The 25,504-nt window shown below is 45.3% G+C and overlaps 1 pseudogene; it reads left to right on the forward strand.

Moving 5' to 3' along the window:
• Positions 1–25,504, forward strand: part of LOC137562109 (zinc finger protein 208-like) — a 250,675-nt pseudogene that overhangs the window by 44,432 nt on the left and 180,739 nt on the right.

Below are 25,504 nucleotides of genomic sequence, written 5' to 3' on the forward strand. Positions count from 1 at the left end.
CTGGGAGGATCGCTCAGAAACAGCCGTATCAGTCTGCAGACAGACTGTACACACGCCGGACTGTCGCTGGAACGCCCATCCAGCGGGGGGTGACGACGGACCAGTCGTTGCCAGCAGTCCGGCGTGTGTACGGACCTTTATGAGTTTCTTTATCAGTTTACTTGCAGGTGTTGTTTCTCCAAACAAGCTCAGGGGAAGCGTGTATGTAAAATAGACATTCATCACATACTGGGGAACTGTAGTGTCTGAATGGATCCTTAGTGAATGTAAATAAACCAGGCATTTGTATGTGATGATGTAAAGCTCTCTCTTGAAGTGAATTCTTATGAAAGCCAGTGTTTGGTCAGTACCCCCTGAGCAGAGGTGTATTTAAAGGGGTGTACATATGGCATCTGCTATAGGCGCCCCTTTTGTCTTGCCTGGGAGGGGCGCATCTGTGAGCAAATACATCCCTCCACGTCTGAGCACCGTCTGGCTGTCCACGGCCACTAGTGCTATTACCGCTACCACTACGCTGCTCGGCGCCCAGCCCGTACTGCATGAGGAGAGGACTGGCATCCTGCCAGCTTCTCCCGTTGGCCTGGCAATGTCGGCACCACTCGTACCCCCCTCCTGATTGGCTGCTTGGAGCCATGTGTTATGTGCCGCAGTGCCTGACGGGGGTGCAAGAAGATTGGAGGAGGAATGTGTGAAGCTGTAGTTGCCGCGGTGACAGCTCTCCAGATTCCAGAAGTCCCTGCCTTGCCTTCCCTGCAAACATGGGTAACCCTATGCTGCAGGGTTGCCAACTTTCAATATTAGGATGGGCAATCCGTCCTACAAGTTGTTCAATGCTGCAATTGTTTAATGTGCATGCACGCAGTATAGGTTCCCAGGCGGCTGAAACAGAAGTATTAGGCCTCCTCCGGTCTTACCTCCAATCAGTAAAACCCTTCCTTGTCAGTGGCACTCTCTCGCCAGAGAACAGGAGTGAGGCAGCTGGATGAGCCCGCCCCACACATCTCCGTACATGACAACAGCAGCATGCGGGTGAGTGTGTCCAGCATGGTATGTCTTATTATCCTCCTCGTTCTTGTTCTTCCACATCCAGATGGCAGGAGAAACAGCAGGAGAGGTGATTTGTCCGGAGAGGAGAGTTTGCACTTTGCTCTGCTTGTGAATTGTCACTGAGCGACAGACAGTATTTTATTACAGTTGAGCATTAGGCTCACTGCTCACTCAGTAACATCACTCCGAACAACTGGACTGGTGCAGTGTCCTAATCTCCCCTACAATCTTCACCCAGATGACTTGTGCAGACTATTTAGCTAGCAGACAGAAACCAGGCAGTGATCAGAACATGCCAGCGTGAGTGACAAGTAAGTTTATCAACTTTCTGCAGTGAAAGGGTGTAGGGGCTCCAGGAAGGGAACCTTCTGATATGCAGATCTCTGGCCAGCTGTGACCTGAGGTCAGCTCTCCTAATGCCACTTCCACTTCTTTTTCTAGGCTTGATTGTTAAAGGGATACTTAAGCCTATGTGAAAAAATCAGTTTTACTTACCTGGGGCTTCTACCAGCCATGGTGAATTTTTTGAAATTAAAATGTGTGAATTAAAAGGAACCTAAATTGAAACAAACAAAAACAAAGTTTCATTTACCTGGGGCTTTTTCTAGCCCCCTGCAGCCTCCCTGTGCCCGCTCCCAGACCGATCCTCCAGTCCCCTGTCGCCACTTAGTTTTGTTCTTGCCGACTGGCCAGTTCATGGCAAGAGCAGCCTGTGCAGCCCTGGCCGCACACGTCCTTGATCACGTTCCCATCACCGGGAGCATTATGCACATGCGCAGTACGTGATTTTCACAGTGGCCAGCCACATGGCTAAGTCGGTAAGAAAGAAACTTAGTAGCAGCGGGGGCCCGGAGACTCAATCTGTGACGGCGCAGGCACAAGGCTGCAGGGGGCTAGTAAAAGCCCCAGGTAAGTGAAACTTTTTTTTTCAATTTAGGTTCCCCATAATTCACACATAATAATAAAAAAAAAGTTGGAGAGGGTGGGGGGACGTGCGGGTGGTTAGAGTGGGGGCTTTGGGATTGTGGGTTTCGGGGGGCGCAATTTCAGTGCTCACCATGGGCGCCATCTTCCCTAGGTACGCCTCTGCCCCTGGGCTGAGTCACATACTATTTGTTTATTTTGTATAAATATTCCTTTTTTAGCAAATACCTTAAGTTCTGAATTTGGGTTCCAAATTATTTTATAAAAATTATGTTTACATTGATTTTATGAGCAACCGAGCAGCTCGGGGTCACCCGAACCACTAGGAAAGTATAGAGGTCTAAAGCCCCATCTACACAATACAATTCTACATTTCGATCAGATTGAATTCGATTGATTGATTAAATCCGACCGATCAGGATTCGATTTGATTGGTAGTGTGATCGATTTGACATTGTTTTGCATTGATATTCGACCACCATACTGATTGAATCAAATCCCTATCGGACATGTTGGATTTAATCGATTAATCAAATTTGATCCGATCAAATCACATGCAGAATTGTATCGTGTAGATGGGGCTTAAAAGAGACTGAAAAGCACTACTACTAAAAAAGCAATGCTAAGTATAGTTTGCCTTCTTAAAACAGAAGGAAACTTCTGGGGCATAAAGAGATAATTTGCAATGTTCACTTATAGCTGAATGATTGCAAGTTTCCTTCTGTTGTAAGAAGGCAAATCACACCAAGCATTGTAATTACGCTGTGCTAACATGTTCAGCAGTTTTTTAGACAGTTTATAGTCATGGGACTAAGTGCCCCTTAGAGGAACTCAAAAGCTAATCATTATAATAGCCACTGTCTAATATCTCAATGTCCAATTCACTTGGGGAGGGAACAATTCACTTATCTATACCTTCTTGGGGATGTGAGTAGTGTTGGGCGAACAGTGTTCGCCACTGTTCGGGTTCTGCAGAACATCACCCTGTTCGGGTGATGTTCGAGTTCGGCCGAACACCTGACGGTGCTCGGCCAAACCGTTCGGCCACATGGCCGAACTAAGAGCGCATGGCCGAACGTTCCCCGAACGTTCGGCTAGCGCTGTGATTGGCCGAACGGGTCACGTGGTTCGGGCCCGAACGCGCTCTGATTGGCCGAACGGTCACGTGGTTCGGGTAAATAAATACCCGAACCACGTCATATCTCCGCCATTTGTCTGTGGGTTTAGCTTTGGGTAGGCAGGCAGGGTAGTTCGCTCTCCAGCCACGCTAGCCAGGGTCCCCCCCAGTCATTGTGTGTCGCTGCTGGGAACAGTAGTACACCGCTCGCTCAGCCACACTATATATAGCATTGTTTACTGCCACTGTGTACCTCGCTCAGCCACGCTATATATATAGCATTGTGTTTTCTGACACTCTGTGTACACGGCTTAGCCTGACTAATATAGCATTGTGTGTACTGCCACTGTGCACCTCGCTCAGCCACGCTATATATAGCATTGTGTGTACTGCCACTGTGCACCTCGCTCAGCCACGCTATATATAGCATTGTGTGTACTGCCACTGTGCACCTCGCTCAGCCACGCTATATATATAGCATTGTGTTTTCTGACACTCTGTGTACACGACTTAGCCTGACTAATATAGCATTGTGTGTACTGCCACTGTGCACCTCGCTCAGCCACGCTATATATAGCATTGTGTGTACTGCCACTGTGCACCTCGCTCAGCCACGCTATATATAGCATTGTGTGTACTGCCACTGTGCACCTCGCTCAGCCACGCTATATATAGCATTGTGTGTACTACCACTGTGCACCTCGCTCAGCCACGCTATATATATAGCATTGTGTTTTCTGACACTCTGTGTACACGGCTTAGCCTGACTAATATAGCATTGTGTGTACTGCCACTGTGCACCTCGCTCAGCCACGCTATATATAGCATTGTGTGTACTGCCACTGTGCACCTCGCTCAGCCACGCTATATATAGCATTGTGTGTACTGCCACTGTGCACCTCGCTCAGCCACGCTATATATAGCATTGTGTTTTCTGACACTCTGTGTACACGGCTTAGCCTGGCTATATAGCATTGTGTGTACTGCCACTGTGCACCTCGCTCAGCCACGCTATATATAGCATTGTGTTTTCTGACACTCTGTGTACACGGCTTAGCCTGACTATATAGCATTGTGTGTACTGCCACTGTGTACCTCGCTCAGCCACGCTATATATAGCATTGTGTTTACTGCCACTCTGTGTACACGGCTCAGCCAGACTATATAGCATTGTGTGTACTGCCACTCTGTGTACACCGCTCAGCCAGACTATATAGCATTGTGTGTACTGCCACTCTGTGTACACCGCTCAGCCAGACTATATAGCATTGTGTGTACTGCCACTCTGTGTACACCGCTCAGCCAGACTATATAGCATTGCGTACTCTGCCAGTCAGTGTGTATATTGCTGGGATCAGTAATACTCCACTCACCGCCAACCACTATATGAGCTCACCATGAGTTCCTCAGAGACCTCCGCTGTGAGCAGCACTCCCAACAACAGCAACAGCCAACGCCCCACGCAAGCTATAACATCCACTACAGCAGCCAGTGGTCAGCAGCAGCCCTCTCCGGAGGAGAATGTTGTGTCCATCGGTCCGTCGCCAGAACGATTAATGAGGGCTGCCATTGAGGAGATGATGGGGCCTGATGTGGAGGAGGAGGTCGGGCTCAGGCCAGCATCCCAAGTTAATGTTGAGGACGATGAGGGGTCTGTGTCTGGGGATGTTGGGGTGGCAGAGGTGGTGGGTGGGTCAGACTCAGGAGAAGAGTTGTATGATGAGGATGATGATCGGGACCATCTGTATGTGCCTCAGAGTCCGACCCCGGAAAACATGTTGTATCGTGTGTTTAGGTACTAAAATCTGCGTTCCCACTTCCCAGTACTGCCTGCAGTGCCCGGGTCCACGGATCCATATAATTTTTTGGGCAGCACTATCAAACTGTGGTACTATGAGTGAGTTGCCATGGTCCTTCTGTGCTGCCTGTCACACTCACCGTCTGTCTGCAGATGGATTGTTCAACACAGCTACGCCATCTGACATGTAGTCCTGGACCTTGACCATCTTCTCTAGGCGATTGGTGTTGGAGGACGTGGAACTGCCCGATTGCTGTTCTGTGGGCTGCTGCATGGGTGTCAGAAAATGTTCCCACTCCAAGGACACTGCCAATACCATTCCCTTTTGGGCACTAGCAGCAGCTTGTGTTCTTTGCTGCCCTCCTGGTCCTCCTGGGTTTGCTGAAGTCAGTCTGTCGGCGTACAACTGGCTAGAGAAGGAGGAGGATGTCAATCTCCTCTCTAAAGTCTCCATCCTCAAGGGCCTGCTGGAATTGTTCCATTTTTGACCTGTCTGACACTTTTTTCAATCAGTTTTTTAACATAGTGTTTGTATAAACTGGGTATAAACCCAGTAATTGGTGTTGTCCAGATTCCAGAATAATGAATAATAATGAATAGTGAATAATGCGCGGGCCGTGTTCAATGCAGTCTAGCATGAATTGAGCCATGTGTGCCAGAGAGTCCTGCCAGACTCCTCTATCTTCATGTTCTTGTAAGCGTTGTGATTGTTGTGATGCACCATATTCGTCACCAGCATCACTTTCTTCCTCTTCTGCTGTCCTTTCCCGCTAAATTGTGGAAGTCCAACGTGCACCGCTCTGTCCCTCGGCAGTGGGGGCATCCAATTCCTGCTCCAACTCCAGCTGTTCCTCGTCCTGTTCTTTGTCATAGCTGGGACCAGCGTTTCCTGAGGCAGGTTGCCTGATGTTGGTATCATCACGCTGATCGTTTTCATCTTCAGAATCCCCCACTTGCATCATGCCAGCGGTTTCCATCTTCAACATTGATTTCTTCAGTAAACACAGCAGTGGTATTGTAATGCTGACTGTAGAGTTGTCACTGCTCAGTCACGCAACGTGGATTGCTCAAAATTTTGGAGGACTTGGCAGAGATCCAACATGGTGGCCCAATCAGATCCACAGAAGCTTGGTAGCTACTAGCTGCTGGAATGCGCCTCGGCACTGCGCAAAAGCGTGCTAGCATGTGCAGCGTAGAATTCCAGCGCGTAGGCAGGGACATCACCCAGCGAGCGATAGTGCGCTAGATTGAAGCGCTCCTGCATCTCTTGGTGAGTCCTTCAGAAGCGGTACTGGACTTTTAACAATGTTTTTTTTTTTTTCCTTCAACAGAAGATCTGCCACGTTGGAGTGAGGAGGACGCCGCCGACCCCGACACCAAGCTGAACCCCGGCGAACTCCAAGCAGAGGATCTTCAGGAACCCTCAAGGCTTTGAGCAAGCTGAGGAGGATCAGCAGTCCCGACGAGACCTCTCCTCATATGCGACTGAGTGCAGTGGAGCTCCCCAGAACAACCTCTCAGTTGTCACTTTGTCACTGGTCACTTTGTCACTTTGTCACTTTGTCATTTTGTCACTTTGTCAGTTGTCACTTTGTCACTGGTCACTTTGTCACTTGTCACTTTGTCATTTTGTCACTTGTCACTTTGTCTCTTGTCACTTCTCACTTTGTCACTTGTCACTTTGTCATTTTGTCACTTGTCACTTTGTCACTTGTCACTTCTCACTTGTCACTTTGTCATTTTGTCACTTGTCACTTTGTCACTTGTCACTTTGTCACTTGTCACTTTGTCATTTTGTCACTTGTCACTTGTCACTTTGTCATTTTGTCACTTTGTCATTTTGTCACATTGTCACTGGTCACTTTGTCACTTGGTCACTTGTCCAGATGATCTCGGTACACCTCCTGAGATTCAAATTCCTGCACACATTGCTCTGGGATTTGGGTGTGATGAATGATGCATCTAACTGGCCACCGGAGGCAATTAAGGCCTTCAAAACATTGAAAGCAGCTTTCTGTTCCGCCCCCATTTTGCGTCATGTTGAGTTGTTGACGTCATGTTCATCCTCGGCCTCGCCTTGCATTTCAGTGCGAGGTGCATTTTCCACAGAAAAAGGTTGTGAATCCGGGCACAACATTTGTGGCTGTTCCATTGACCTTTCACAGGTAGAAGATTGTGGGGGTGGGAATAGCTCCTCCGAATAACCCATTGTGTCCTGAAAACTACTCATTGCATTGCTTTGCGCACACATTTTTTTGTCCTCATGCAAGGCCTGAGTTGCACCTGAAAGCGTGGCCTTCTCCTCCTGCGCCTCCTCCTGTTCCATCACATCTGCTGCTGCTGGGTTAGCGTTGACGCCCGGTCCCTGTTTATTGAACCTCTTATCTTTATTACATTTATGACTGCATGGCGGTAAAAAGCATGCTATCCGCACGCTTCTTGTCCTCATGCAAGGCCTGGGTTGTTGTGTCTCAAAAAGCATTGCCTTCTCCTCCTGCGCCTGCTCCTGTTCCATCACGTGTGCTGCTGCTGCTGCTGGGTTACCGTTACCGGTCCCTTTTCCTGGAACCTCTTCTCTGTATTACATTTATGACTGCATGGCGACAAAAAGCATGTTACCTGTCCAAAGAAACATGACATTTTCCACATTTAAAAGACAGTTTTTCCTTTGAAACTTTACAATCAATTTTCTCAAAAACTATAAGCTCTTTTTCAAAAAAAAATTTTTTCTCTTGTACCCACTCCCAAGGTGCACATACCCTGCTAATTTGGGGTATGTAGCATGTAAGGAAGCTTTACAAAGCACGAAAGTTCGGGTCCCCATTGACTTCCATTATGTTCGAAGTTCGGGTCGAACACCCGAACATCGCGGCCATGTTCGGCCTGTTCGGCCCGAACCCGAACATCTAGATGTTCGCCCAACACTAGATGTGAGAGGGAAGTGTGTTCAAAAATCCATACTACAAATGGAGAACATACAAACTCTATGCAGATACTGCCCCACCCCAGGTTTGAGCCTGGAACCTCAGCACTGTAATGCAAGAGAGCTATCTACTATGCTTCTATATGTATATATTCCTTTTTATATGAATAATTACCTTTCCACTCTCTTATCACTATGTAGAATGATTGCATAATAATAATAAAGTGTTTATATGAAGTCAACATAATAATGCTCAATATAATGATATGTATCTATTTATTATAATAATAAAACTAGGAACAGGTAGAGATGTTGCGAACATAGAATTTTCCTGTTCGCGAATGGTAAACGCCAACTTCTGCAAATGTTCATGAACAGGCAAATCTAGCGAACTGCCATAGACTTTAATGGGCAGGCAAATTTTAAAACCTACAAAGACTGTTTCTGGCCACAAAAGTGATGAAAACGTTTTTTCAAGGGGTCTAACACCTGAATAGGGGCATGCCGGAGGGGGATCCATGCCAAAAGTCCCACCAAAAATTACGGAGCTGACGCAAAGTCGGTTTTTAATCCCTAAAGGGCAGAAATCACATTATGTACAGCTCTGGGTGTTAGTGAGCTGTGGAGTGTCACAGACAGAGAAATGCAATATTACTATCATAATACAGTGAAATAATAATGCATTGGAGTGATTCTGTGCCTGCTACTTAATGAGGCAACAGCACAGCAGTAGTGCGCACATAGCTCTGGGTTTCATTGGGCTGTGAAGTGTCGCACACACAAAAAACACAGGAGACCAATGTGCTAGCCCTCAACAGGGCTGTTTTGGATGCTTTCACAACAAGTGAGGAACAAGAACACAGGCCTAGCTAATGCTTTCCCTACCTATCTGCAGCAAGTAGCCAGCCAGCAGAGAACTGATCCAATATGGCCACCGCAACTGCTTTTTGGGGGTCCAGGAGGGGGTGCTAGCTGATTGGCTGCCATGTGTCTGATAACTGTGAGGTAAGGGGTCAAAATTTAGGTCAACAATAATGTATAGGGGGGGGGGGGGAATCAAAAACGCTAAATGTTTGTTGTTCGGCGCAAATACAAACAGCGGATGTTCGCAGCATATTGCTCACCGGTTAGGAGAGGCACTTATCATCACAGAGGTGTAGTGATTATTGTTCTTGCCTTGCAGCACTTTTCCAGCCTAGATACATTGTCTGTATGTTCTCCACATGTTTGTGTTTGCTATCTCTGGGAACACAGTTTTTCTCTCACATCCCAAAACATGATGGTAGGAAGAGTAAAATGTGACAATGGGCAGCATGGTGGCGTTGTGGTTAGCGCTCTCGCCTTGCAGCGCTGGGTCCCTGGTTCGAATCCCAGCCAGGGCACTATCTGCAAAGAGTTTGTATGTTCTCTCCGTGTCTGCGTGGGTTTCCTCCAGGTACTCCGGTTTCCTCCTACATTCCAAAAACATACGGATAAGTTAATTGGCTCCCCCTAAAAAATTGGCCCTAGACTACACTACTTACACTACATAATATAGACATATGGCAATGGTAGACAGGTTCCAGAATGCACAGTGCATTGTAGTGTGCTATGTATGGGCTTTCTACCTGCAGAGTAGTCAGAGGACCAATGACTAAAGCCTTGTGGACATCTGGACTGAACATGGTGGCCTGTTCTGATTTCTTTTAGATTATGTGAATGGTTGTGTGTGAGTTTGTTGTTTTTTTCTTTCTATAGAATTTTCAAGTATGTAAAAGATACACCTCAAATTCCTTTAAGGAATGTCCGTGTCTATTCTGCTGCTCTTTCTGGCTTCAGACATTCAGCATATGCTTAGTTCGTTCAACTTTTAGTCAGAACACCTGATCTCCTGTGGCAGCAATCATTACCAGCAGAAAACCAAAAATACAACCACACAAGTATTGTTTAAAAAGAAATATGGCTGCTTCCATATCTCTATCCATACAATGTCATTTTATAGTGGACATTAACTCTTTCACAGGACAGAAGGAAAACATGGAGAAATGCGCCCTGCATGTATTTAGAGAGTTTAGCTTCATCTGTGACTAATCAACTGTAATTTGATCTCTCAGTGGTGTCAGCTGGCTGCCGTGACAAGCTAATTTGCAGCTTATTTGTAAACGCAGGATGTTAACCCTATGTCTCCTTTCATGAAAGCAGGAAGTAGGCACACTGCAGATTTGTTGCAGGATTTGTATCAGCTGTAACACAGACATGTCTTATTAAAGGTTATTATGCTGTTGCTTATCTTCTAGAGCAGAGAGCAAGTTTTGAGTTCAGGCGTGCTAATGGATCTGCTGCAGACATTTTTGTGTCAGATCTCACAAGGCACCTTTAGGGGTCTTTTTGACCCCATACCTACATAGTTTTGCAGGCCCGGATTTACCTCACAAGAGCCTATAGGCACAGGTGTCCTGGCACCTTAGATTTCCCCCTCCATTAACCTACAAACCCTCGCCCAACTGCAGCGCAAGTGTGCTGGCTGGCCCAGCTGTCACTTCCCTCTTACTTCCCTTGCATGTCATAGATAACAACAGGTGCCCATAAGTATTAAGTAACCAGAAGTAACATCAGTGTAAAGTAGCTAGAGGTGCCCCAAGCATTAGGTAGCTAGAGGAGCCCCTGCATGGAGGGAGATTTCATCAGTAGAATGTAGAGAGCTGGGTGTTTTGTAGAGAGCTGGGTGTTTTGTAGTATGAGTGTTTTTGTTGCTTAATATTTTATATTGTTTTGGATATTCTGTGATAACAACTGAAAATGAATACCTAGTGTTACGGCACATGACCTTGTAGCTGTGTCCAAGTCAATCTGATTCTAATGATCAAGTGTGCCAAGAGCAGGAATCTTTTTCTAAAATCAGCGTGAATGAATGAGAATGAATAATTGTAAACACATTTAGGACCCCAACATTTTGGTAGGACAAGGGAACTTTAATATTATATATGTTTATATATATATATATATATATATATATATATATATATTAGAAAGGTCAGTTTGAGTGTTTAATATTTCATATTATTTTGGATGTTCTGTGATAACAACTAACAATGAATGCCTAGTGTTAAGGCACATGTAATTAAATGGAGATTCCACTTTTGTTAAAAACAAACATATAAATAAATAAATATTTGCAATAAACACAGATCACTCCTGCACAAATCATTTTGCAATTTTATTTTAACACATTTTTTAGAACCATCAGTGACCATAAGCTGAAAATATTCTTTAGTGGAGCCTCAGCTGCAATACACTCTGTACTCTATTTAAGGAGCTGTTATGATGAGACCCTCCAGAAATTCCTTCTTGCCACAAAAGCAATTAGCAAATGTTTGTTCAACACCTAAAAACAAAATATATTAAGCTGAAACAATGCCTGCCTTTACTATATGGAGATAACCTGAACACAGTTTTTCCTCAACAAACTTAGAATGTGTCACATTAATCTATGTAATACACAGAGACAATCCAAAAATATTCAGTTTTCCTCAACAAAAGTTGAATTGCCCTTGTCATTTCCAGAGAAAGCCAAAAGTTTTCTGTGCAAACTATACTCATTAAGAGGGATATGTGGGATGCTTTAGCACTACAGTAATGATTATAAAGCAGTAAAAGATACTGCAGAATATTGATGAGTCTGAATAACCAATAGCAAAACTATCTGCCTTTTCAAGATGCAAAAAGCTGGGTACACACATGAGATAAAAGTCTTTGGAAAATAAAAGATTAAAGGCCAATTTTACCACCTCCATGTAGCAGGAGAGCCATACCTACACAGTCTATTCTTCAGCTGGATACACCGTTCAGATAACAATCTGAGAAATTAATCTAACACATAGGTTTGAACGTTTGGAAGACCGATCATTCTAAAGATTTATCTTTACTAATCTGATGCTAGGTAGTGTTGGGCGAACAGTGTTCGCCACTGTTCGGGTTCTGCAGAACATCACCCTGTTCGGGTGATGTTCAAGTTCGGCCGAACACCTGACGGTGCTCGGCCAAACCGTTCGGCCATATGGCCGAACTAAGAGCGCATGGCCGAACGTTCCCCGAACGTTCGGCTAGCGCTGTGATTGGCCGAACGGGTCACGTGGTTCGGACCCGAACGCGCTCTGATTGGCCGAACTGTCACGTGGTTCGGGTAAATAAATACCCGAACCACGTCATATCTCCGCCATTTGTCTGTGGGTTTAGCTTTGGGTAGGCAGGCAGGGTAGTTCGCGCTCCAGCCACGCTAGCCAGGGTCCCCCCTGTCATTGTGTCACTGCTGGGAACAGTAGTACACCGCTTGCTCAGCCACACTATATAGCATTCTGTTTACTGCCACTCTGTGTACCTCGCTCAGCCACACTATATAGCATTCTGTTTACTGCCACTCTGTGTCTGCTGGGAATAGTAGTACACCGCTTGCTCAGCCACACTATATAGCATTCTGTTTACTGCCACTCTGTGTACCTCGCTCAGCCACACTATATAGCATTCTGTTTACTGCCACTCTGTGTCTGCTGGGAATAGTGGTACACCGCTCGCTCAGCCACACTATATAGCATTCTGTTCACTGTTCTGTGTCTGCTTGGAATAGTGGTACACCGCTCGCTCAGCCACACTATATAGCATTCTGTTTACTGTTCTGTGTCTGCTGGGAATAGTGGTACACCGCTCGCTCAGCCACACTATATAGCATTCTGTTTACTGTTCTGTGTCTGCTGGGAATAGTGGTACACCGCTCGCTCAGCCACACTATATAGCATTCTGTTCACTGTTCTGTGTCTGCTGGGAATAGTGGTACACCGCTCGCTCAGCCACACTATATAGCATTCTGTTCACTGTTCTGTGTCTGCTGGGAATAGTGGTACACCGCTCGCTCAGCCACACTATATAGCATTCTGTTTACTGTTCTGTGTCTGCTGGGAATAGTGGTACACCGCTCGCTCATCCACACTATATAGCATTCTGTTCACTGTTCTGTGTCTGCTGGGAATAGTGGTACACCGCTCGCTCAGCCACACTATATAGCATTCTGTTCACTGTTCTGTGTCTGCTGGGAATAGTGGTACACCGCTCGCTCAGCCACACTATATAGCATTCTGTTCACTGTTCTGTGTCTGCTGGGAATAGTGGTACACCGCTCGCTCAGCCACACTATATAGCATTCTGTTTACTGTTCTGTGTCTGCTGGGAATAGTGGTACACCGCTCGCTCAGCCACACTATATAGCATTCTGTTTACTGTTCTGTGTCTGCTGGGAATAGTGGTACACCGCTCGCTCAGCCACACTATATAGCATTCTGTTTACTGTTCTGTGTCTGCTGGGAACAGTAGTACACCGCTCGCTCAGCCAGAGTATATAGCATTGTGTTTACTGCCACTCTGTGTACACCGCTCAGCCAGACTATATACCATTGTTTACTGACACTCTGTGTACACCGCTCAGCCAGACTATATACCATTGTTTACTGACACTCTGTGTACACCGCTCAGCCAGACTATATACCATTGTTTACTGCCACTCTGATTCTGCTGGGAACAGTAGTACACCGCTCGCTCAGCCAGACTATATACCATTGTTTACTGACACTCTGTGTACACCGCTCAGCCAGACTATATACCATTGTTTACTGCCACTCTGATTCTGCTGGGAACAGTAGTACACCGCTCGCTCAGCCAGACTATATACCATTGTTTACTGACACTATATAGCAGACTATATAGCATTGTGTGTACACCGCTCAGCCAGACTATATACCATTGTTTACTGACACTCTGTGTACACCGCTCAGCCAGACTATATACCATTGTTTACTGCCACTCTGATTCTGCTGGGAACAGTAGTACACCGCTCGCTCAGCCAGACTATATACCATTGTTTACTGACACTCTGTGTACACCGCTCAGCCAGACTATATACCATTGTTTACTGCCACTCTGATTCTGCTGGGAACAGTAGTACACCGCTCGCTCAGCCAGACTATATAGCATTGTGTTTACTGCCACTCTGTGTACACCGCTCAGCCACACTATATAGCATTGCGTACTCTGCCAGTCAGTGTGTATATTGCTGGGATCAGTAATACTCCACTCACCGTCAACCACTATATGAGCTCAACATGAGTTCCCCAGAGACCTCCGCTGTGAGCAGCACTCCCAACAACAGCAACAGCCAACGCCCCACGCAAGCTATAACATCCACCCCAGCAGCCAGTGGTCAGCAGCAGCCCTCCCCGGAGGAGAACGTTGTGTCCATCAGTCCGTCGCCAGAGCGATTAATGAGGGCTGCCATTGAGGAGATGATGGGGCCTGATGTGGAGGAGGAGGTCTGGCTCAGGCCAGCATCCCAAGTTAATGTTGAGGACGATGAGGGGTCTGTGTCTGGGGATGTTGGGGTGGCAGAGGTGGTGGGTGGGTCAGACTCAGGAGAAGAGTTGTATGATGAGGATGATGATCGGGACCATCTGTATGTGCCTCAGAGTCCGACCCCGGAAAACATGTTGTATCGTGTGTTTAGGTACTAAAATCTGCGTTCCCTCCCAGTAGTGTTGGGCGAACAGTGTTTGCCACTGTTCGGGTTCTGCAGAACATCACCCTGTTCGGGGTGACTATATAGCAGACTATATAGCATTGTGTTTAATGCCACTCTGTGTACACGGCTCAGCCACACTATATAGCATTGTGTTTACTTCCACTCTGTGTCTGCTGGGAACAGTAGTACACCGCTCACCCGCCACTGTATAGCATTGTGCTCTGTGTCACTGCTGACAATAGTGGTACACCGCTCACCCACCACTGTATAGCATTTCTGTACTGCCACTGTACTGCTGCCAGTCAGCGTGTACTTTAAGGATAAGTGAAATGAGGAAGAAATCCGGTGAAAGAGGGAGAGGCAAGGGAAGAGGTGTTTCCCCTGACGGTTCACGTACAGGCCACAGGGGAGCACCCAAGAAAACCCACTCAATACTGCCCATGTTGTCCAGGACAACAACCCTCACAGATCCAAAAGAACAGGACCAGATAATTACTTGGATGACCTCTCAAGCGTCCAGCAGTGGGTTAGCAGCACCAGCACATCACGCACGAGGTCCGAGTCCTCAGCCAGTTAAAGTCTGGGCTTTCTTTGAAGACTGCACTGAGGATGTTACCATGGCGATTTGCAAGGTGTGCAAGACCCGCCTGAGCAGGGGGAAAAGTATTAACAACCTCTCCACCACCAGCATGAGCCGCCACATTCTATCCAAACATCCCACTCTGTGGGCAAACGCGGCAGGACAGGGTACCACCAGCAACACTGCCTCCCTTGGGTTCACCAGACTCACCACCAGACCCGCCTCAGCAGCAGCAGTAGCCCAGCCATTGCGTGGTTCACAACATTCACAAACATCAGACGATGCTGACACTGTCACTTTCCGGACTAGTGCTCTTGAGGTCTCCCAGTGTTCATCAAACACAACAACCAACAGCCCTTCGGTGTGCAGCGCTACGGTTGAGTTGTCTGTCTCTGAGATGTTTGAGCACAAGAGGAAATTGCCAGCAAATGACCCCCGGGCCGTGGCAGTAACAGCCAGCCAGCATAGCCAAGCTTCTGGCCTGCAAAATGCTGCCATATCGAGTGGTGGAGACAAACAGCTTCAAGGGCATGATGTCAGTGGCCATCCCACGTTACGTGGTTCCCAGCCGCTACCACTTTGCGCGCTCTGCAGTGCCTGAGTTGCATGAGCACGTGGTCAGCTAAATAACCCGAAGCTTGAAGAATGCCGTTGCCTGCAAGGTTCACCTCACCACTGACACCTGGACGAGTGCGTTCGGCCAGGGTCGATACATCTCCCTTACCGCGCACTGGGTGAACCTTGTGGAGCCTGGCAGCGATTCCTCACCTGCTACGGCGCGGGTGTTGCCCACGCCGCAAACAGCTGGATAACAACAGCAGCACCTACCTCTCTGACTCCTTCTCCTCCAACGCATCTCAAAGCTGTACCTCATCCGGAAATGCTAACCCAGCACCAGCAGCAGTAGGATCGTGGAAGCAGTGCAGCACAGCTGTTGGCATGCGTCAGCAAGCGTTGCTGAAGCTGATCTGCCTTGGGGATAAGCAGCACACAGGGGAGGAAATTTGGAGGGGAATAAAGGAACAGACGGATTTGTGGCTGGCACCGCTGGACCTGAAACCGGGCATGAAGCTAGACACCTGGCACGAACTGGCAATGTACGCAATAGAGGTGCTGGCTTGCCCGGCAGCCAGCGTTATGTCGGAACGCTGTTTCAGTGCTGCCGGAGGCATCATCACAGATCGGCGTATCCGCCTCTCCACAGAAAATGCAGACCGTCTGACTCAAATTAAAATGAATCAATCCTGGATTGGAAACGACTACGCAACACTCCTGGACCCCAACCAAGTAACATGACCGATGAACATCTGGGATGGTTTAGCGTTTCCGGTCCCTGTTTATTGAACCTCTCATCTGTATTACATTTATGACTGCATGGCGGCAAAAAGCATTGCTGCTATATCCGCACGCTTTTTGTCCTCATGCAAGGCCTGGGTTGTTGTGTCTCACAAAGCGTGGACTTCTCCTCCTGCGCCTCCTCCTGTTCCATCACGTGTGCTGCTGCTGCTGCTGCTGCTGCTGGGTTACCGTTGCCGGTCCCTGTTTATGGAACCTCTTATCTTTATTACATTTATGACTACATGGCGGTACAAAGCATGCTATCCGCACGCTTTTTGTCCTCATGCAAGGCCTGGGTTGTTGTGTCTCACAAAGCGTGGCCTTCTCCTCCTGCGCCTCCTCCTGTTCCATCACGTGTGCTGCTGCTGCTGCTGCTGCTGCTGGGTTACCGTTGCCGGTCCCTGTTTATGGAACCTCTTATCTTTATTACATTTATGACTACATGGCGGTACAAAGCATGCTATCCGCACGCTTTTTGTCCTCATGCAAGGCCTGGGTTGTTGTGTCTCACAAAGCGTGGCCTTCTCCTCCTGCGCCTCCTCCTGTTCCATCACGTGTGCTGCTGCTGGGTTAGCGTTGCCGCGTGGTCCCTGTTTATTGAACCACTTATCTTTATTACATTTATGACTGCATGGTGGTACAAAGCATGCTATCCGCACGCTTCTTGTCCTCATGCAAGGCCTGGGTTGTTGTGTCTCAAAGCGTGGCCTTCTCCTCCTGCGCCACCCTCCTCCTGTTCCATCACGTGTGCTGCTGCTGGGTTAGCATTACCGGTCCCTTTTCCTGGAACCTCTTATATGTATTACATTTATGACTGCATGCCGACAAAAAGCATGTTACCTGTGCAAAGAAAACAGACATTTCCCGCATTTAAAAGACAGTTTTCCCTTTGAAACTTTAAAATCGATTTTCTCAAAAACTATAAGCTCTTTTTGCTAAATTTTTTTTTCCTCTTGTACCCACTCCCAAGGTGCACATACCCTGTAAATTTGGGGTATGTAGCATGTAAGGAGGCTTTACAAACCACAAAAGTTCGGGTCCCCATTGACTTCCATTATGTTCGGAGTTCGGGTCGAACACCCGAACATCGCGGCCATGTTCGGCCTGTTCGGCCCGAACCCGAACATCTAGATGTTCGCCCAACACTAATGCTAGGTACACATTACACAATTTTCTGTTAGATTTACCTGCCAGATTGATTTGTTTCCAACACGTCCGATCGTAATTTCAATCCATTTTCCGATTGATTTCCATAGAAGTATTGAAAAAAAATCGATCTGGCAGGTAAATCTAACAGAAAATTGTATTGTGTTTACCAAGCATAAGATTACATTTACTTCCTTTCTTGTACACACCTTGTTTAATGCACAGTAATCTGCAGATCAGATCTGAAAGATTGAGAGATAAGTATCTTTCATCTGGTACTGAACATTTTTTTCTGCATGGGGAGAGCACTGAAACTGTCCATCCTCTACTGACCTATTCATTGTATTCATCTATTGTTATGTTAGTGATCTCCAGCTTAGATCATTCCTTCAATTTGCCTTTTGTTTATACTGTGGAATATTAATGAAATTAACACCTTGCTGGGTGGGTGGGAGTTTCAGTAAAGAGGTCTTGAAACTGTCCTTTCATAGGTCTGTAAATAGACATTTTATTGTTAACAATACGACATTTTCAACCAATCCAAAACCACTTCATTTTAGTAAATGGAGGAGAAGTGAATATAAAATGGGTCAGACCTCAGTCAGGCAGAAGGCTCACAGAGAGATCACAGGAATAAGGGGACCCAATACTACTTTCTACCAGGTAACTATAAACATACTGCTTTCCTGATCTGTAATATTGATTGTATTGTTATTTTGCTTTCTTTAAATCATGTTAATAAGTTAGATATTATACAGAAATGGCTTTTGCATGTGTGACTCATAACTGGATGACACATGTCTGATTTTATATTGTACAAAAGTAAACCTGTTAGAGGGGAAACACTGATGCTGCCGCCAGTGTTAGGTCTGGGCTATACAGAAAATATTTTTTTGCTTGTGATCAAGAGATTTAACTTCCTGCTGAAAGGTGTTTTTTTGTGTCAACTTTGTTTATTATTTATAAAGTTAATTGCAAATAAAATTGTCCATAAAGAGTGTATATGAAATCACAAGGGTAAAAAATAAGTTAATACAGATGACATAATGTTCACGTAAATTATCAGATGTAGCGCTATCATGCTAAGGTGATGTAACATTATAAAAGAGAGGTATAACAATCTAAAAGTTTTGAGGAGAGTGCATTATGCATATATTTAAAAGAAGTGTGTGTTTATTTGAGTGCCATTGTTCTGAATATCAGTCATGATACTGTAATATTATCTAAGTGTCAGTAATTTGTGTGCCACTATTGTCATCCCGTACCTCTTAACACTATTAAATCTAACCTTTTACTAACCTCTCATAAAACACTAACCTTCCTATAACTAAGCCTCAATGTAACATTCAGCCCCATCCCCTTACATTAACCCTGCTATAAGTGAGCCTAGTACTAATCTTTTAGCCAAGCTTTTCAACCAGTAATCCTACATGGCAGCCAATAACAGTACTCAGCTATATTTTATCAATAACAGTATTAGCTATACCTGCACTGCACTCAATCTGGAGTTTGGCGATATAACAACCCAGCACTGATTTTACACTCCTATGCCAATATGCATGCTATGCAAACAGGCAGAGATAAGCTGCCCAATTTAATTGCTTGGCACACTATAGTCACACATGTACACTGAGGTTTATAGCAGGGAGTGCTTTTAAAAATGAAGGAAATCTTGAGAATCCCCCTTGAGGACTTGAACAAGCCTATAGCCTGTTGGTAAAAGGCTCACAGCTGTCAGATAATAATCCCTACAGTAAGCAACAACTTCATAGGAATATTTATTTTTCAAGTGCCAACATATTCTGTGGCACTGTACAGAGTAGGAAAACAAACAAGGGATACATAATGATACAGACAATGATATATGTCAAATATGGACACTGGTATAAAGTACAGAACTGGTGATTACAATGGCAGATGTAACATGATTACAATAGCAGATGTAACATGAAGAATAAAATGTATAGCAGAGTGCAAGCTATTAAATGAATAACATTCCAAGACGCAAAAGGGTTATACAATTGTAACTGATATTCGTGTATACTTATTTTAACCTCCCTAGCATTCTGGACGAGCTCAGCTCGTCCAGCAAAAACTTGCTGAAAGTGTTTTGGACGAGCTGAGCTCGTCAATCCCGCCAGGGAGATTTCCTGTTTCTCTGCACCGTCTGCTGCAATTTTCCCTCATCAGAGGGATTCCCCAGGATGGCTAAATGTCTGACTGTATGCTGTGGATAGCGATCTGTGCTACCCCCAGCATACAGAACAAGCATCCAGCCACCCTGGGGAATCCCTGTGCAGCTGGCAGGGCAGAGAATGTGCTGCATGCAAGGATTCCCCCTTTGTGTGCGGACGGGTGTCTGCTCTATGCGGGCTGGTAGTGGCTGGCGGGGATCCCCTCTGTGCAGCAAGGGGGGGAGGGGTGTCCCCGTTTTATGCTGGCTGGTAGTGGCCGGCGGGGACCCCCCTTCTGTGCGGGGGGGGGATGTCCCCGTCCTTTGCAGGCTGTGGGTGGCCGGTGGGGACCCTCCTTCTGGGCAGGGGGGTGTCCCCGTCCTTTTGCAGGCTGTGGGTGGCCTTTAACTCCCCCCTCCCAACCCCCATGCAAGCCCCCCCCCTTCCCCCTGAATTCCTTCCCTCAGTGTGAATCCTGTTCTACTCACCCAGGCTGTCTCCAGCGGCGCCAGCAGAAACCCTTCTTTCTCTAACGCTGAAGTCCTGGCCTGTGACGTTACCGCTACGAGGCTCGGTGACGTCACCAAGTCTCGTAGCGGTAATTACACAGAGCATGAGACTTCGGGGATGGAGGAAGAACAGATTCTGCCACCGCCGCCACTGGAGACAACCTGGGTGAGTAGAACAGGACTCACACCGAGGGAAGGGGTTCAGGGGGAAGGGGGAGGGGCTTGCATGGGGGATGGGAGGGGGGAGGGAAAGGCCACCCACAGCCCACAAAGGACAGGGACACCCCCCCGCCCAGAAGGGGGGTCCCCACAGGCCCCCCACAGCCTGCAAAGGAAGGGGACACCCCCCCCGCCCGGCCACCCACAGCCTGCAAAGGACGGGGACACCCCCCCCCGACCAGAAGGGGGGTCCCCACCGGCCACTACCAGCCAGCATAGAATGGGGACACCCCACAACCCACTAAGGACGGGTCCCCCCTCCCTGCCCAGAAGGGGGGTCCCCACCGGCCGCACACAGCTTAAGGGAAGGTGTTGGGGGGGTAGCTTGGCACCCCATTACTGGCTACACTACACCTGGCACCCCATAACTGGCTACACTAAACCTGGCACCCTATACCTGGCACCCTATACCTGGCTACACACCTGGCTACCTATACATCTGCCTACACACCTGGCTACCCTGACATCTGGCTACATGTAGCTCCCTACACACCTGGCTACACATCTGGGTATTATACTCACCATTGGCGTGCTGATCCCTCGTCGCGTACCTCTGATAGCTTCCCCAGTGCCTTCTTCCATGTCCCTGTGCGGATTTTGCTTCTCCCTCAGCGATGACATGTCCCCCGGCGATCGGCGTTGATGACACCAGGGTCACACAGCGTCATCAACATCTTGCAGTAAACACTTTTTTTTTGTTGTTGAATTCAATGCAATAACCGGTATTGAATTCAATATTAAAAAAAAAAAATAATTGCAAAAAAAAAAAAAAAGTTTGAAAATTATTGGAAATTAATTGAACCACTTCTTGAACGGAAATCCTGGGGAAATAGAACGCCAGGGAGGTTAAATGTCACCTTTTTTCTACTAGTGTTCCCAAGCCACATGTATCATTTTTTCTCCTGTATATAAATTTGTGATGCATCCACTGATGCTATGTGGTAACTTTCCAAATATACTATTACAATAATGAAAGTTTTAGTCATAATCTTTGTATTTTGTTTCTTTATCTTTACAATGTTAGAATTGTTTTTTTTTCCTCTGGAAAGGAATTATAAATGTGTCTTTTATATCTGTTGTGTTGTTGACTTAAGGCAAAATTGTTTCTTTAGGCACACATCTAAGTAGTTTTTCATTTTCACTGTGTAATGGTTATCTTATTAGTAGATATTGTATCTGTTCTTTTATTCTGACTGTGAAGATGTTTCTCTTTAACTTAAAATAAACCATGTCCAAGGATTGAAATTCATCCCAATCAGTGGCTGATGCCCCCTTTCCCATGAGAAATCTTTATCTTTTCTCAAACGGATCATCAGGGGGCTCTGTATGGCTGACATTGGGCATGATTTACTAAAGGGTGCTAACACAGTTAGCACGCCTAAAAGCTTTGCACGTGCAAACTAGGGTGCTACGTAGTTTGCACGGGAAAGCTGTTACTGTTCGCGTGCTATTTTAGCGCACATAAAAGTTTGTGCGCATAAAGTTTTACGTGCACTACTTTGCATGCAAAATCAGCTGCTTCATGTGTAAAGTATGCTTATCACGCTACTTAGCACGTGAAGCAGCTGATTTTGCACGTGAAGTAGTGCCCATAAAACATTACGTGTGCAAAAGAGAAGAGTCATTTTGCACGTGATAAGCAGCTTTTCACTGGCGTGCTAACAGTTAGCATGCTTTTGTGAATCAAGCCCATTGTGTTGAAACCCCTCTCTGTGGGTGCCTTGTTGCATTGTGGGAAATAACAGCCGTTTCCAACTGCCAAAAATGCAAGCAGCATCTCCTTCCACTGAAATCACCTGCCAGCAGTAAAAAATGTCACCATATGATAAATGTCAGAATGTAAATCAGGGAGAGGAAAGATTTTACAATGGGCAAACACTGAATAAACCATTTATCCATAATTATTGTAAAAATTAAGCACTTATTTTATTTTCACTGGAGTTCCCCTTTAAAGGTACACTATCACGAAAAAAGTAGGCAGTTAAAATCTGACAGACCCGACAGGTTTTGGGCCAGTCCATCTCCCCATGGGGGATTCTCAGGATTTACTTTGTTTCAACAGCATTTCCGGAACAGCAGTTGCAAAGTCTACATGACAAAATAGTGTGCATGTGAGTAGAGAGGCTGGCTGGTATCTAACAATTTTGACAGTTAAACTGCTGTTCAGGAAATGCCGTTGAAAACAAAGAACACCCTTAGAATCCCCCATGAGGAGATGGACTATCCCAAAACCTGTGGGTTTTGTCAGATTTTAACTGCCTCCTTTTTTCATGATAGTAGATCCTTAAGTGATGAGGCAATTGTGGAATGCAATAGCTGTGATTTCTAAGGAACGTTAAAATGAGTTATTTCTGAATATAATGTCGTCATGAACAATATTTATCCTTTTAATCCTTCAAATTGCATTTTTCTGAGATGACAATTTTTCTGTTCAACTCTCGTTAATGACAATCTAATGAAAAACAAACAGCATTATAAGCTGTCCCATGCTAATTTCAAATGCCTGACATGATTATTCTATGAAGCATACTTTTGTAGAATATATATATATATATATATATATATATATATATATATATATATATATATATATATATATATACACTAGTAAAAATAAGTGCCCATTAAAAAACAGGTGCTAGGCCACGGCTGCTAACCAACCCCCCCCCCCTCCCCCGCCGGAATGCATCCCGCTTGCTCGTGCCCCACCGCTGTCCAAAGTATACAGTATGCATACAGTGAGATATTGTTTGCTTGGCAGTTGGAAAAGGCTATTATTTTCCACAATACAATGAGGTTTACAAACAGCAAACCGTCAGTTCTGGAATCACAGACACAGGAGGACGCAGAGACGCAGGGGGTTTATTATATAGGATATCTTACTATACTGTCAGAACTTCTCATAATATAGTAAAGTTAACATAATTATTTAATTGCAGGTGTGATACAAAAGCTGAATTCCTGCTCTACACCTAAAAGTATCTGTCAACAAAGTGGATATATATATATTTATGTTACAGGCAAAGTACGAGATCAGGCATTCTATAGAATGCCCAAAGGGATTAGGCAATGTACAAAATGTCTGTTTCATTACGTACTTTGCCTAGGCATTCTATAGAATGCCTGAAATCATTCAGGCAAAGTGTAGAATACCCGGTTCTCTATAGAATGCCTGCTTTTTTCCGCACTTTGACTGTAACAGCTGCATATCTATGCTGTCAGTGAGGCTAGTGATGATGGGTGCATGCATGCTGATATTTACTATTTGTGGAAATTGCTGCTGTGAAGGAGCCTTCAGGTGCTGCCAGGGGTAGCCCATTTGCAGGAAAGAGGAGAGAAAAGTTGAACATGTGCAGGAGAAAAATGGCAGTTGGGTTTTGGTAGTTGAGGCAGGGAACACACTTGTCTTTCAGTTTTCTGTGCAAGTTTTTCTGAACACCAAGTGTGTTTCTATGCAGGAAAACGTGCACGTTTTTTTCATAGCAGCTGATGTAATTGATAGAGAAAACTGACAAAATGTGCGGAGTCATCATGCAGAATGTCAGGTTTTTTTCTGCGCGCAAACAACATATTAAGTGTGAACTAGCCCATTGATTAACATGAGTTCTCAGTTTTTCTGTGCAGAAAATGCGCACGAAAACAGTCAAGTGTGTTCCCTGCCTCAAGGCTAGTGAGGGGAAGGGGCCTTAAAAGCCATAATGCAGCAAAAAATAAGTTTAGAGTCATGATACAATGCTCTACTGCAGCAAGAAATAAGCATGATTTTTGTCAAAGACTAAAGAAGAGACCAGCCATTGGTGAGGCTGACAAAGCAAAGCAGAGGCACAGACAAGAGAGCACTACTGAAAAACTAAAGTAAGGAAGAGAAAGAGAGCTGCAGACATAACGGGAGAGGAGAGAGACAAAGTACGTAACAAAAACAGACGTTTCGTACTTTACCTAAAATGGTCAGGCATTCTATAGAATGTATCATATGTGTATATATATATATATATATATATATATATATATATATATATATATGTATATATATATATGTATATATGTATATATATATATATATATATATATCTTATTATACTGTCAGAACTTCTCATAATAGTGTAAAAATAACATGTAATTATTTAATTGCAGGTGCGATAAAAAGCTGAATTCCTGCTCTACTCTGAAAATATCTGACAACAAACTGGATCTCCAGCAGCCCATGATGAGTCACAGAGGAGACAAGCCGCATCGCTGCTCAGAGTGTGAGAAAAGCTTCACTCGTCCATCAGAGCTTATTAGACACCAGAGGAGACACACCGGGGAGAAGCCATTTTCTTGTCCTGAATGTGAGAAATGTTTTAATTTGAAATCAAACTTGAAAAAACATCAGAGGATTCATACTGGAGAGAAACCTTTTTCCTGCTCTGAATGTCAGAAAAGCTTTGCTGTGAAATCAAGCCTCATAGTACACCAGAGGATTCATACAGGAGAGAGGAATTATTTGTGTTCAGAATGTGACAAATCTTTCACTCAAATGTCAAACCTTATACAACACCAGAAGATTCATACAGGAGAGAAGCCATTTTCTTGTCCCGAATGTGAGAAATGTTTTACTGTTAAAGCACACCTCATAGCACACCAGAGGATTCATACTGGAGAGAGGAATTATTTGTGCTCAGAATGTGACAAATCTTTCACTCAAATGTCAGACCTTATACAACACCAGAAGATCCATACAGGAAAGAAGCAATTTTCCTGCTCTGAATGCCAGAAATGTTTTACCAGTGAATCAACCCTCATAGCTCACCAGAGGATTCACACTGGAGAGAAGCCGTTTTCTTGCTCTGAATGTGAGAAGTCCTTCAGCACTCAAAAAATCTTCAACATTCATATCCGGATTCACACAGGAGAAAAACCATATAAATGTACAGAATGTGACAAATGCTTCACACAGAAGGTACAACTTACTCGGCATCAGAGAACTCACACAGGAGAAAAGCCATTTAGTTGCTCAGAATGTGGCAAAAGTTTCTCACGCCAGTCATCTTTGAGAAGTCATCAGAAGATACATGAGTGAGTGGATGTGAGCCTGTAAACTAATTTTAATTAAAAGTTTCTTTTAAATATGCATTTCAGAAGCTTATATAGCTTCAGAGACCATGTACAGTATACACAGAAAGTAAATGTTTTTTGGTGATTTATT

Source organism: Hyperolius riggenbachi, chromosome 3 (assembly GCF_040937935.1).
Source record: "Hyperolius riggenbachi isolate aHypRig1 chromosome 3, aHypRig1.pri, whole genome shotgun sequence".
NCBI classification, from domain to species: Eukaryota; Metazoa; Chordata; class Amphibia; order Anura; family Hyperoliidae; genus Hyperolius; species Hyperolius riggenbachi.